The sequence below is a fragment of the Propithecus coquereli genome, unplaced genomic scaffold (assembly GCF_000956105.1).
Source record: "Propithecus coquereli isolate 6110/MARCELLA unplaced genomic scaffold, Pcoq_1.0 Scaffold11, whole genome shotgun sequence".
NCBI classification, from domain to species: domain Eukaryota; kingdom Metazoa; phylum Chordata; class Mammalia; order Primates; family Indriidae; genus Propithecus; species Propithecus coquereli.
Genome location: NW_012134969.1, coordinates 2,964,879 through 2,980,612, shown reverse-complemented (window position 1 = coordinate 2,980,612; position 15,734 = coordinate 2,964,879). Strand labels below are relative to the sequence as shown.

The window sequence follows — 15,734 nt, the reverse complement described above, 5'->3', positions numbered from 1 at the left end:
TCTCATTTGTATATTAGCTGGTTATATAATTTATAACATATTTTATCTTTTGTCTATCCTGTATGTGAAAAGATAGGAATCATATCTTATCGAAGTGCATCTCACTGTTTTGGAACAGTCTGACAATTAAAACTACTTAGTTACAGAGCTAAGTTGTGCTGCGTTTCTAATGTAATAATAGAGTCTAATAGATGAGACTAAATTAGACATGTCATCTAGACTTAGTTATGCCTAAATCCACAAGAAAGGCCCTTGATCAGATCTGACTCCAGCTTACCCTTCAGTCACATCTCTAGCCCTCCCTTTTCTCTCTGGCAGCCTTGGCAGTCCTAAGACATTCTCTCAGGACTCTTCAATTATGGTTCCCTCAAGTCTGGAATACCCCTTCTTTCCCCACACACTTCTCCTGCCCTTTGCCTGGCCAACTTTCTTTCATCCTTCAGAATCTGCTCACTCCTATTCATCCAGTAAGAATCAACCAGAACATCTCCCCTGTCCAGCTCCAAGTATGGTGGTTTCATGCATTTTCAGAATACCTATATCATAGCACTTATTGATGTACTGTATTGTAAAAGTACTCCCATTGTAAACCCCTTGAAGTACAGACTGCATATTATTACTTGTTGTACCCCCAAAACCTAACATTGTTAGATACTCAATAGACAATTAGTGAAAATGCTCATCCCTACCTTGTGACTTGTGCAGGCTACATAAGCACTCTGAGGTTCCACAGCTAAAGTACTTTCCTCATGTGAAGTGGGGATAATGCCATACCTAGCTCATAAAGTTGTTATACAGATCAAATGAGGTATCATGAAACTCTTAGTATAGTGTCTCCCACACAGAAGGATCATTTGAATGCCTGCTATTGCATGCCTTAGTTACCTTAATGTATACTGGAAATGTAACATTGTGACCAGTATCAGGATGAATGCTTTAGCAACCATGCTGTCTTTCTCAGGCATCTGGAAGTCACCGGTTACATTCTGACCACCATCAGCAAATATTCGTTGTGTACCTATTACGTGCAGAGGTCCTCACTAAGGGCTGTGATAACTGAGCTCCCAGAATACAATAAAAGAAGCAAATAAGACAAAAATCTGTGCCAATATCTAAGAATATTATTAGTTTTTCTGTATAAACAGTATTTTTCAAACTACATTAAGTTTTTACTTATAACAGTAACTTTTCAAGAAAAATTACTAATGGGAAAAGTTCAAAATAAACTCTTGTCATCAAGTAGACCAGTAACAGGAGGCAGTTTCAAAATTTCTTGTTCCTATTCTTAAGTTTCACTTTTGCTTAGAAGTACTTCTCACAAAGGATATTTAACCATGATCAGGAAAGAGACAGATGACCTTTATTTGTCTCATGGCAATTCCCTAGGTTTTTTCCAATTAGTATTTAATTTTGTAGCTCTGACAAACGGCCTGAGTTTTTTTCTCTACAAAATAGAAGGCTGAATGGTATCTTTAACCTACAAGTTTCCTAAAGACAGGATAAATTACACACTTCTTAATCACACTGGCCCCTCAGCAAAAATTACAGAACTGCAAGTCATGTCACCTAGTATTAGAAAAGGAAGCTGGGGCCTTAAAACCACTTTCCCCCTAACAAATCCAAAGGTCACAGTCCCAGTGAAGTTTGCGCATTACACTTCATTGCTTTTAGTAGCTGCAGAGAGACCTCTAGCGCTGCCTCAATAAGCCGAGTTTGCAAATAGTACCTGCTAATGTCTCCTTAATGAGACAATGGCAACACGCTGAGTAGCAACGAACTGAATGACCACGATGAATGTTTATAGTTTTGCAACCACTTGGAAATCCTACCAGCTTGGAGCAAGAGGATAGACAAGGACGTATGAACCTATGCATCCAATTTATTTCAGTAAAACATGTCAAAGAAATTATCATCCTGTGCACACCCCCACTTCAAGAAAGGCTAAGAAAACAGATCCTATGCGCGGGGATCGCACCAACCTCTTTTTCGAAGCCTCCACACAATAGATGGCAAACTATTGTCCACCTTCGGCTCACTCCAAATGCCAGCAGTAGCAGGAGTATGAGCTGGAAAAGCTCAGCGCGACTAGTCCAAAGGACAGCATTAGAATATAAGAAAATGGTCCTGGCGCATCCTACCCTCCCCCATCCATCACCCTCAAACAAGTCAGTTAACCGAGTGGTCCCCACCGCCCGCCTGGGCCCGGCTCACAGAAGGTAGGAGCTGGGACCCGCAGAGCCGAGGCTCCATGTGCGGCAGCGCGGGAGGCACTAGGGGGCTGCCCCGGGCGGAAGGGTGCATGGGCAGCGGGCGCAAGCCGCCACCGCCCCCTCGGAAGGGCGGTCGGCGGGCCAGGGCGGCAGCATCCCCGCTCGTCCGCGCGGCCCCGGCCCGCGGACCCCGCCCCAGCTCCACATCCCTTCCTCGCCGACACCAGGCCGCGCCCGCGTGACGGGGCCGAAACCCCGGCATTTCCAGGTCCCGGCGCCGGCAGCTCAGGAGGGTGGCTGCAGCCCAGCCCCGCGACCCGCTGCCCGCTCCGCCCAGCCGGGGCCCACGGTGACCGGAGGCGGCGGCCAACTCCGACCGACCACAAGCCGGCGAGAACAAGCCCAGCGCCGGCCCCCCGCCCCTCCCTGCCGCTAGCGCACTCACTTCCACATCGCGGCCCTTGTTCTTGAAGGTCTTCATGCGGTGGTTCTCCAAGCTGGGGTTCTCGGCCATAGCTGCGCGCGACTCCGGCGGCGGGTACTCCTGCGGCTGCGGCGGCGGCGAGTCTTGGCGCGGGAGGCGGAGGAGGTGAGCGGCAGGCGAAGGGAGGCGGGGGGAAGGAGAGCACGTTCGGTGACGCCTCCGAGCGCGAGGTGGCAGCAGCGCCAGGGAGCAGCGGGCCGACGGCTGGGCCGGCGGGGCGAGAATGGTGCTGAGGAGCGGCGCGCGCCCGCGGAGGCTAGGGACATGTGACCGGGGGCGGTGGCCGACTTGGGCGCTCGCCGGGCGGGATGTGCCCGGTTGTTTTTTTGGGATGACCCTGCCCTGCTCCTCACAAGGGTTCTCCACGGCCCCTCGGTATTGCAAGTCTGGTGCCAGAAAGGGAGCCGGACTTTGCGGCTTTTACGCCCCCGAGGCGCGGGGCGGCGGTCGGCAACTGCAGTTCCCAGCATGCCAGGCTGCGGCCGGAGTAAGTCTCTGTGCCGAGGGAGAGCGAAGAGAACGGCGGGACCCCTGTCTCTATTTTTTTTTTTTAATAGTAGCTGAGAGGTTTTTTTTCTGACCCTAAATACATGGAAGTTTTTCCACACCAAGAACTAATTCTCTGACACCAACTGAGTGTCCAACAATTCAATTCAATTTTGGTACTAACTCCAAGACTTAGCACAGACTCCATTGGTTAAGGGCTCAGTCCCACAAAACTGTCCCCACTTCAGACACTAGTTGAAAGTCACAGGGGTCACTCACAATTTCTGACTGACCAGCTATACATTTGGGGTTCCCACAGCGCCTTATTCAGGCTTGATAATTCATCAGAATAACTCACAGAACTTAGGAAAACATGTTACTTAACATTTACTGGTTTATTATAAAAAATTCACACAACTCAGGAACAGCCAAATGGAAGAGATACATAGGGCAAGGTGTCGGGGTGGGGATGGTGGGAATGGCTGTGCAGAGCCTCCATGTCCCCTCTGGGCAGACCACTGTCCAGTACCTCAGTGTGTTCACCAACCCAGAAGCTCTCTGAACCCCATTTGTTTAGGGGTTTTATTGATATTTCATTAAGTAGGAATGATTGATTAAGTTGTTGGTAATTGAGCTTAATCTCAGGGCTCTTCCCCACCAAAGAGATTGATACTGTTATTCAGGATGTATGTGATTAGGAATCACCATAATGCAAGGATTTTTGTGTGATAAATATCTTAGCCATAGTCCACATGGGCATTATATGGTGACAAATGAACATGTCTTTGTTTCCATGTATGTTGTCCCTGAACCATATATCAACTCTGCCACTGAAAACCTAATCACATCCAGGAAAATGAGCCTATAGTAAAAAACGTCCCTTTTATTGGGATAAACGTCCCTTTTATTTGCACTGCAGATTCAGTATGGTGCAAAGAATTAGCTTGATTTGTCAAAAATATCTGACTCTCAAATATACCAAAATTCAGACAACTATATTTATATAGATTCTTTTAATTAAAATAGGCAAAAATAAATTTAAATAAATTTACTCAAATAATAGGTAATATGTGAGCAATAAATAATAAATTTTTAAAAATTATTTAAAATGATATTGTGTGGACCTTCCTTGGAGATTCAATTTTTAAACTTCAGCTGAACAAAATGAATAATTTGAGGTTTTATATTTGTGAATTTTCTTGGAGTGTTTGGAATAGATGTCCACCAGAGCAATCATGTATTTTGATATACTTAGCAATGCTTCTCTCTGGTGCCTGTTGTGGACCCAGGTACAAGAGAATGCGATGAAGGGCCAATGGGCCTTGTAGTAGATATCATAACCACCTACATATCCTCCACCATATCATTTTAATGTCTGCACTATAACAATGATATATAGCCCAGCAACGGAGCAACAGTTAGTTAACCGTTGAATTCTCCTGCTTAAGAATTTCATTGTGATTGGGTTAATGACTATAGAAGATAAATAAACAGATGATAAATATGGTAGCAGTTCAAATATGGGGCCAATATCAGTTACCTGAGTTCAAAAGAATCCTCAGTGTCATTCTTGATTGTTCACCTCCCTCTCACTTGGAGAAGTTTTAACATATCTAGTTTCAAAATACATGTCACAGGTCAGTCTTTCCTTTCCTCTACATCTCCACAGACCCTAGTCTAGTCCAAGTCACCAACATCTTTGGGTCTAAATGAATATAACAGCATCTTTTTTTATCTTCTTGCTTATATTTTTATCCTCTAAATCATTTTTTTTTTACATATCAGCTATGGTAAACGTTAAAGGTAAAAGAGTCACAATCCACATCACCCTTGTGTCCAATTTAAGCCAGTGTTTATAATTTTTGAAGCACATTACATTATTCCTCTAATACAATGCATGCAATTTACTGGCTACAGGAAGCATACCATAGTGGTTAAGAAGAAAAAGACTATGTAAACCTGCTTAGTTTAGAATCCTGACTCAGAGATTTTCTGGCGATGTGGATTGAACAATTTACTTAAACTCTCCATTTCAGTACCACATTGTAAAATATTGTGATAGTGATAGTACTTCTCTCGAAAGGTTGTTGTAAGGGTTAAATGAATTAATTCACATAAAGCAACTTACACTAGTACCTGGCACATAGTAATTGCTCAGTAAATATTCAATATTATTCTTTCCAGAGCCCAGAAAGCACAACATGATCTGGACACACTTCCTCTACTTCCTCTTGTTCTCCTCCTCACTTATTGCATTCTAGAGTCAATGCCTGCTCTGCATTAAATTCCTCTGTCCTACTAAGTTCATTCCTAACTACTAGTTTTCACTCAGAACCTGAAATGCTGTCTCCTGTATTTCTCAAATAGGCTTATTTTCAACCTTATTTGGCTTATTGTTACCTCTCAGTAAACTCTCTCCCAGACCTCAAGGTTTCTATCTGTCAGACCTGATAATTTCATTACAGTTGAATTCTTCCTAATTATTATTATACATAACTTATTATTTTATTTCGGTTGATTGTTTTCTAATCATTCATTATTTGGGTTTTCTTATTAATTGTCTGCTAGTCTCTCTTGTTCATATCTAGTCCTCAATGTCTCCCAGATAAAAGACATCAGTCAAAATGCATTGACATTCTAATGCCAGCACGAATTAATGGCTGCATTTATCGACCCCACACTTTAGGTGTGCCATGGCCAAAAATACAAGAGATGGTACTAAAAAATACACTGATTTTACTACTATTTTTGTATGGTAGCACTTCAGATAGCATTTTTTGAGTATTTGCTCACAGTGAACTTATTCAGAATCAAAATCTCTATGTATTTTTCACAAATATGTGTCAACTTTTACGTATAAATTTTAGTGTCTTCTTTATATGAAACACTGCCGATGACCATCTAATGAGACTCAAGCTATTGATGTAATGCATAAACCTGATAATTATATTTAATATCCTTCCTCACTCCTTGTGTAATACACAGTAATTGTCAAATGGGTGTCAATGCATTAGTTCAATAGTCAGGCAACAAATAACTTGTTAGCGCTTGACCTATGGGTAGTATCCACCAATAAGTGGGTAATATTGGTGTGTAAGGTCTCCTTCTCCCACCCTGAAGTGATGATATTTAGGTTAACAAGGTAGTGTCAGCCTCACCTATCTACCCATTGGCTGGCAGGTCAAAATCCAGAATTGAGGAAGTCAATCGCCGGCTTCCAGAAGAGCTCCCATAGAGGCTGCTTACTACATAGAGACAAGAGAATGAATTCCATCTCTCTTGGCTCAGCCAGGTCAGAGGAGATTTAATTAGTGAATTAGCAACCTTTGCCATCTTCACCCCAACTACTGGCAAAATACCCCTCCTGAAATATCGGATATGTGATTTCTCCTGTGTGGGAGCTAGAAAAAGTGGCAAATGTGTTCACATTCATTTTGGTCTTTCAGAGAATGCAGTAGAAGTTCCCTCCTCATTGGATATGTGAGGAGAGAAAATTAAAATTTTCTTTCTTACATCATTGAAAGTCTCTCTTAAATATCTTCCGTAATTTAAAAAAAAAGCCGATCTCTTTTTCATACAGTTTATTTTACCATTTTTTCTCTGAAATACAACCTTTCAGATATCCACAGAGAATAAAATATGTCTTTATATGATATCATTTTTCAAAAGGAAGGGTTTATGTATAGGTAGAGAACAGCTAAAGATAGTAAAGTCTTAGGATAATATTGTTAACGAGGAGGAATGATTTTAACTGTTGAAATTTCAATATTTTGCAATTTTCTGTGTAACAATTGTGCTAGATTTTCTAAAGGTGCCTGATCATTTCTTGGGGGGAAAGTTAGGCATATCTGCATTGACAAGGAAGAATCATCTTTTATAAGAACGATTGGATATATATACTCTTAAATGTAGAAGCATTCAAGAAAAGCTCGTGTAAGTAAGAGTCACACCTAACAACAAATATTGCTAAATAAAGATACATTAATGTTCTCATTCTACTAAACATTAGGCAACTAATGATATCAATTCTCAGGGACTGCATCCCCCTTTTTCTTTCAACACATTTTCATACATAGAAAATGCTCTTCCATTGTTCTCTGATTTTAAATTGAAACATAAATAACATAGGAGAAAATCTTCACACTAGTTCCAGTTGTACTTCTCACATAGACACTGACAGAGGGAAGCCATTTTATCACATTATGATTAGTCACACTTGCAAATGCCATTTGAAGTGTCAAAGTGAAAAAAATCTGCTCTTTCTGCTGGTTTCTTGAGTGAGTTATCTCTGCCATTTAATTTTAAAAGGCAAATATATTATCCCATACTGATGTTTCTGTTTATACATAAGCATAACATAAAATGTCATGAATAGACACATTTTCTTACATGATTTAAATCATACTATGATTAATTAAAATTTCAAAAGCTGTCATACTATAGAGATCTTATGTAATTTCTATTCTTTAATTATCTTTAAGTGTTATTTCTCCTTTTATCTATATGAGTAAAACACAGGGCAGATCTGGAATGTGGAGAGTTGGACACAGATTAAAAGAAAAACTTAACTATATCTTCGTTTGATTTCCTCATAAAGATATTGTGCTATTTTTCCCATAGAACAGAATTAAAATGTGTATATTCAAAATATGATAATTATTTCAATAAAAGTAAGATTTCTGATGTGAGGGAAAAACTTAGAATTCTTACAAGTGGATGATCTTCAGCAACCTCATTAATCTATGTAGAAGGTTTAAGAGCAAAAAAAGTACACTACTAGCCTTGTATGCCAAATTTCACTAATTCTCACTCATAAGTGTGTATGTGAATGTGTGTTTTTTTCCTGCTGAGAATATAGCATCTCTAATGAACTATATTTTTCTGATTCAGTCCAAGTGAGGCATAAATTCATTTGGACTCCTTGACAGTTACAATTATATTCCTGTAATGATAGGAAGTTTGCATTGGTAGTTGCTTCCTTTTTCATTTCTTAAGAAAAAGGAGAAAATGGGAGATAATATGGGACTAGATAATTATATTAATAAATGGAATTACATCCGAAAATGCTTTAGTTATCATTAACAAGGTAGTCTTCCTTTCACTCACAGCATTCATTAGTTCAATGCAATTCAGTTTAACAAATCTATGAATTTTTTCCCATGTGGAAAGATAGTGTTTGATTATAGATTGGTTTTCTTTCACATAAACAATGGGCTGTAAGAAATAGATCTAATTGTTACCTTGATATTCTGCAATATACTGCATTAGGGAGTTTTCGGAATATAAGGTATGTTTGTACAGGATTATAATTCTATGCTCTTTTCTAGAATTAATGCTCATTTTCTTCAAATTCTTAAATGTACTAAATCAGCTTTCTTGACACATTTTAGTGATGCTTACCTGAAAAAGAAAACACAAATCAGATATTAGACTAGACTGATTTTCCTAACTTTAGGGAACCTCATTCCTATTTCAGATCTTTTTTTTTAAATTTTTACTTCTTAATCTACCTTACACCAACCATATACATACATTTCTAAATATTTCCCCCTCACACCAAAACAAACAGCTTTATTTGATATTATTTTCTTTTTAGACGTCCAAGACTCTTTTTTATGTAAGCCATGGGTACCAAGTATTTTATATAATTTCATTTTGATGTGAGCAGGGATCTACAGTAGTTTGTCAGAAACTAGCTAATACTTATTGAAGAAAGTTTTTTTCACTGTCTGTATAGTCAGGGCTGCCTGAGAAAGTCAGTCATGCCACTGCCAGAGATCAAACTATTGATGGGAAGAGAAAGTTACTGGAAAGATTAATGAGGGCATAATAGAAAAAGTCAAGACCCCTGTATTTGGTAGAGGAAGGAAGCCAGTGGGCAAGAAATATATAGATATCAGATCTAATCCTGGCTCCCAATAGCTGTCACTGTGGGCAATCTACAAAGCCCTTCTGCGAATATTACACAGGGTGTTTGTGTACATAAACTTTAATGTTCCTCCGAGTTTAGTAATTGATCTTAACATTTTATTTTCTAAAGATATCTCTGCTGTTATTCCACTCTAAGAAATAACAAGGTAGGCAGAAAAGGGAAGAAATTATCCATCATTGATCCTGATTATACTGTAACTACCAGCATTGAATTTTAATAATAAAGAGGAAAGAAATCACACCATACGCTGCGGCAGAAATAAAGGAGAAAAATAAAGGGACAGTTCCCTAACACTCAGTCATAAACTTATTGCTTTATCTCAGGCACCACGAATAGCATCTTTCTTTTAAATGTTGTCATGGGGAGACTCTCATAGGTTTCTACTTTTCCACACAGGTGGGGATCGTAGAGCAAAGATTTATTTGTACAAAATTAATTTGACACATGATGCCACCTGCTGTCTGCACTGTATATTTTTTTTGCTCCTTCTGAAATGCCTCTGATGTATCATCCTATCTTCAGGTACAGAAGGAAATAAACCACCCCCCACCACTACTCTCCTGATTTTGCCCTCCTTTTTGAAAAACAGAGGACCATAAAAAGAAGATTTGAGGAACTGGAAAGAAAATAAGAGTGTTATTTTTTTATCATGATGTTAACAACGCGCCTGCAAGGCACACACTGCCAGCCACTAGCATTCTTTGCTGTGTGAGCCCAGCACCCAACAGAACAGTTGGCACTCAGTCCTCCTCGGTGGCACTTGTCTAGCCATTCATTACTGCCTCCTTCCTCCCACTCCTCAAACCTATAGGCATACCATAATCCAGTTATGAAGAAGCTCACCTTTAAAAACCACCTAACCTGCTCCTTGATAAAAGGATGCTGAAAATGGATGGTCTGTTCCCCGGGAGGGCATTATCAGCCGTGAATGTGAACTCTGGAGTACTTTATTATAACATCTCTGTTCTGTCCTCAGAGCTCACTTAGCAGCTCTCAGTAGCTTGCTTCCTATCAAGCTGCAGATTGAAATTTGCTATGATGAGAGTAATATTACTTCCATTTGTCTTAATCCTGTGGTTTAAAAATTGGAAAGGATCACATGCCTGAGAAAAGAAAAGAGGGTGGCCTGGTGAACAACCCAGGGAATCTCTGTGATTGACTGTCTAGGTGCTACCCGTAAACCAGAGCAGGAAAGGCCACTCTTTTTTTTTTTTTTGAGACAGAGTCTCACTGTGTTGACCAGGCTAGAGTGCCGTGGCGTCATCCTAGCTCACAGCAACCTCAAACACCTGGGCTCAGGCGATCCTCCTGCCTCAGCCTCCCGAGTAGCTGGGACTACAGGCATGCGCCACCATGCCCGGCTATGTCCAATTAATTTCTTTCTAATTTTAGTAGAGACGGGGGTCTCGCTCTTGCTCAGGCTGGTTTCGAACTCCTGAGCTCAAACAATCCGCCCGCCTCGGCCTCCCAGAGAGCTAGGATTACAGGCGTGAGCCACCGCGCCCGGCCAGGAAAGGCCACTCTTAATCTCTACTTTCTTTGAGGCTTCCGTGGGTTGGAAACCCGGCTAAACAGCTGACACTCAAGCTTAGATCACTCACCACCTGTTGGCAAGGCTAGAGTCCAGCCTCATTAAGACCGCCAGCTCTGCTCCTATGAAGGCAGCTTTCTCTGCCTCTGCGCATCCTTCTGCTTGGTTCTCAGCCTTCCCCCCAAATAACAATTCTTTGATATGTATCTTTGCCCTTTTCTTGCTGACTCTTAATAATATTATCATTTTCCACCCTCCCCTATTCCACGGATTCTCTGGGGCCTCCTCCAGAAGGCAGGACCTCAAGCCAGCTGAGCTCCCTGACAACGGTGATATAGGACAGGAGGTTCCCTGCCCAGGATCTTGGCCTGAGCTAGGAACACGTCCCTCCTGTGGGTGGAGGGGTGCCCCGCAAGCACTCTATAGCTAGGACCCACACTGCACTCTCTCCCCTGATCTGCCCCTGCAGGCACTTCGGGAGACTAATTCACAAATATTCCCTCTGTGCCCCCAGGCAATGTGATAAAGACCTGGGTGTATGGGATCTGGTCTGTGGGCCCGTCTCCAGAGCCCCAGAGATCAATCCCTGACCGTGCCAGGGAGAGGGATGCTGGTCCCAAGTCACCCACTGGGTGTCCAAGCTGGTTCGATATCCCTCTGCGTTGGGGTGTGCCCCGCTCTGCTGAAGTCACTGGGCAAGCAGCAACAAGGAGGGCCGGTGGGCAGGAAGCTCATAGTCCAAGCATCCCTCAGTCTGCTGCAGGGCCCCAAAAGGAAAAGTCTGATCCCCGTTTCCTGTGGAAGCCTCAGTGTGGTGGCTTGATTGTTTCTCTTGGCAGCTGTGGATGGGCAAGGGGAAGGGGAGAAAAAGAGTCCAGGTGGAGGAAAGTCTGCACTCTGGTCCTCTCATGGAAATAATGGATCTAGGCAATCAAGAGCTTCTAGTATCATTTTAAAAGATACAAGTAGACATTTTGCACCTTCTTATGGAAGTATCTAACCTCCTCTATGAAGTAGTTTTGCCAAAAAAATTTAAACCTGAATCTAATCAACCTTCTAGACTAGCTTATAGGAAATACAGGAAACAAAGAACACATAATTTAAAAAAAAAGAGCAACACATGATATACCACAAATCTAGAAAAGTCTCGACTCTGTTAAGCTCTTCAGGATGAAGGATCCAGTTTCTTCAACAAATAAACTGCAAGGTAAAAAAGAGGGGAGGGGGAACATACAGATTAAAATAAACAAAAAATATACCAATTGCAATGTATGGACCTTATTTGAATCCTAATATGAACAAACTGCCAAAAAAAAAAAGAGAGAGAAGAGAAATCTGATATAACCAGAGAAATCTGAATACAGACTGGATATTTCATAATATTAAGAAGAAATTTTAATCTTTAGGGGTAATTATACTTTCTTAAGTCTTTTTTTTTTTGGAGACAGGGTCTCACTGTGTTGCCCAGGCTGAAGTACAGTGGCTATTATAGCACATATGCCTCCACAGCTGGTTCAAAAGTCTTTTTCTTCTGGAGATACATATGAAAATATTTACAAATGAAAAGATATGTTGTTTTGTATTTGCTTCAAAATAATCCAGGGGGAATGAAGAGAAGGGGGAGGGAAGAGGGCAGATAAAACAGTGAGTTATCAACTGAGAACTGTTGAGACTGGGTGCATTGAGACATGGGGGTTTATTACACTGTTCTATTTGAAATATGTTGCAAATTTTTCATAGTAAGGGAAAAAAGAATGACATACATCTAGATACACACACACAAAATATAGATTACATTGCATATCTCAATGTAAACCACTTTGGATCTAAATTGGAAAACACTTTAATGCTTATAAAGGGTATTTGAAGACTACTGTCTGGAAAAAAAGATGAAAAAATAGAATTTATTGAATGGAAGATTTGAAAATGTATAATTCAAAACTGAAGTAAATGATTTAAGAAAAATATTTGGCATGATATTTAGATTGATGGATGGAGTTAAAATTACCAAGTTATAAGGAGACATTAAATGGACCTTGTTAACAAAGCAGACTTCAACTTAGGCTAATACTACTATAGTTTAGGGGGGAAAGGGAGTTTTCAAGATTCATTAGTTTCGACCTGCCTTTGCTTTTCTTTTTTTTTTTTTAATAGTAAAAGGAAGATAGGTTGATTTTTTCAAGCCCTCTTAAAGGTCTCTGGCCTATTAATAAAATTTTCAATAGTACCAACAGGTGGCGCATTTCTTAGCATTTTTTTCAAGCTAAAAAAATTTGACAACTAGTATGAATACGTGGAAAGAAGAAATGCTGCCTTTTCATCCTCATAGTCTGCTTTTCTCTCAAAGAACATAGGTTATAAGAATACAAATGGAACAACTTTTGCTTTGACATTTCTTTTCCTCCTTAGGGACAGTTTGAATTTTGTATTAAATTGCTAAATAATTCCTGATTTCATTTTTTCTGTAGAAAAATATATCCGATTAAAATCCCAACCCTTTGCCCATCTTCACATTGTGGGATGTCTCAAGATGTGGTAAAGTGCCTAAGCTCCGGGAACCAGTCAGGAGCACTTTGTAGTGTGCTGCAAGCCACAGGGTGCTGTGGCTCGTGTGCTGGGATTTTATGTTGCTTTCAGTGCTCCTGAATCTTTTGGATTCTATTATGACCTTTAAAAATACAAATTTGTAATCTTCTTTAGTCATTAGGTATTTTCTGAAAAAATGGAAGCTGAAGGTACAGCAATTAACATACAGAATCCCCTAAATCTTTGGAAGATGAAAAAAGAGTCTTTATTAAAAGAAATACAGAAAGCATTGCTTTAGGGGCTCCTAATATATAATATAAGGAAATTATTGTAATTTCCCATATAATATATTACAAGTCTTGATCTCTTAATCAAAACTGTACAGAATCTCTCTCCTGGATTTGCATGTAACTGAAAACCAAAGCCCACCTTTTGCGGGGTGGGGAGGGCGGCGACGAGAGGGGGCGGTGCGCCGGTCGCAGGATAAACCACAACTCCCAGACTCCCAGGATTCCTTGGTGGGAGCTCCTCGGAGTTGTGGTTCATTGGTTCATTCCCCCGCGGCACCTCTATCCCTCCCACAATTTCCACCCATGCCTTGGGGCTCCCGCTCCGGATAAGTATGGCGTAGTAGTCTCACTTTCCTCACTTTGTCATTTTTCTTATTTCGCTAATTTTTGTCATTTTTAGCTGATTGTTGGGCATGCCCAAGGATTTTTCCTTTGGAAAAAGGGTCGTGACGGAGGAGGGGCCAGGAGTGTTAACCCGGAAGGAATGTACCCGGAAGTAAAAGTGATTCCGGGCCTGTGAGTCTGAAATGTAGTGGATCTCGGAAGGTTCTGACCTCAGTGAGGGCAGCTAACGTCCTTTCTTCTTTTTCATAGGTACTCATAATTTTTTCCCGATGTTAAAAGGACCTTTTTCTTTTCTTATTTTTCCCTCTGTTGCTTCCTTATGGAATCACTTCATTTCCTGAGTTACACAGTATGGTTTGCTCTTGCTACTTCCGCGCGCGCTTAGTGCCACTTCTGACACGCCGACACAGAATTGTTCCTAAGGTATCAGAGTAATACTGTTACTATGGTGGGTGGTGGAGACGTCTTGCTGCTCTCAGGTATAGTTAACCCTGGAGAGTAAAAGTCTTGTTTTTTTTTTACCTTAATGTTGAGCTTCATGACCTTCAGAATCAGTCATTCTCCTCCTATTCCGAAGATGGATTTTAGTTAGAAGTATTCTAACAAAAATCAGTTTGTCATCCACTTACTCTGTCTGTTATAAAAATAGACACCTCCTCTGATGTGCTTGAAACTAGATTTAAAGACACAGAGAAACTTCTGCTGGGGGAGTGTAACATTCATGGCTGCTGAGCATTGGTGCATTCTTTTCCAGATGTGATTCAGTATGTTAAAATGTATCAGTAGGACCCTGCAATCTTCGACTATTTTAGAGATCATTCTGAATATTTTATTTCCTAGGCAGTAATCCTAAATTAACAGACTTACAGTGGTCAAATGAACTAACATATGAATGCACCTCCTAAAGTAGTAGGAACATTGGAGACAGTAAAGATTGATCCTAATAAATTTTGACCCTTACTTCAACTTTGAACCTGGGAATTTTAAGGGCAAAGTGTTTTTCTTAGAACACTTTATATTTTTCCTTTTCTACTCAATAAAACCATTGTGTGCTTTTGTTAGCGCTTCATTATTTCTGTTTGAGGGAAGGATAACAGATAATTATTGTGCACAGCCAATTTCACCTAACCTGTAATTTTTTAAAGTAATCTTTTTTTCTGATTATGAATGTGATGCGTGCTGTATGTGTAGAAGACTTGGAAAACACTAAAAAGTAGAAAAAATCAAAAGCAGTCAAAGGTATCCATAATCCCACAACTAGAGATTATCTTTTTAACATTTTGGTATGTTTCTTATTTAGTTTTCTTTTTAAAAAGTACTCTGTATACTTTTTAGTACATAGATTACTAATCACTTTTGAAAAGTGATTGCAGGATTGAGAATAAGAAGTACTGAGCCCTGAACAGGTAACTTGCATTCTATATAATACCAACTCGTTTTTCTGTGTGGCTGTATCAATAGTTCAATAAATAGTTCTGGTTAAGTTATTTGACTTCCTTGGACATCTGGATACCTAAAAGTAAAGAATTAGACAAAGTAGTCAGTGTTTTCTTAAAGCTTTAGAAATGTATGACTATGTGAATTACCTAAAGTTTGCAGGATTGTTTCTTAGCTTTCAAGTGTTTATTTACACACTCAATTCTAGATTCTGGATATTTTCTAGAAAGTAGCTGAATTAACCCATTCAATCAATATATTTGTTATACTCTTACTGTCTCACTCATTTGCCTTAGTTAATTATATATGTTCAGTGGGTAGAAAACTGCTGTTTTCAGTTATTTTAATATGCTGTTGTTCAGAGGTTTGAAGAATTGTGGGTTTTTTGTGGATTATTTTGGTACTGCCTTTGGAGCTGGCTGAGGCAGTAAACTTAACAGGATTTCTTGGAGCTCCTTCCAGTTTTATTATGCCATATATCTTTTTTATTTTT

General features: G+C 40.2%; 1 protein-coding gene across 1 annotated transcript in view; it reads left to right on the top strand.

Annotated features, from left to right (window-relative positions):
- The first annotated feature begins 14,113 nt into the window (after positions 1 to 14,113).
- MTRF1 (mitochondrial translational release factor 1) overlaps positions 14,114 to 15,734 on the top strand; it is a 37,593-nt gene continuing 35,972 nt past the window's right edge. Inside the window, exon 1 of the mRNA XM_012648710.1 lies at positions 14,114 to 14,227. The gene's annotated coding sequence lies outside the window, so the exon portion shown is untranslated. The remainder of the gene's footprint in view (positions 14,228 to 15,734) is intronic.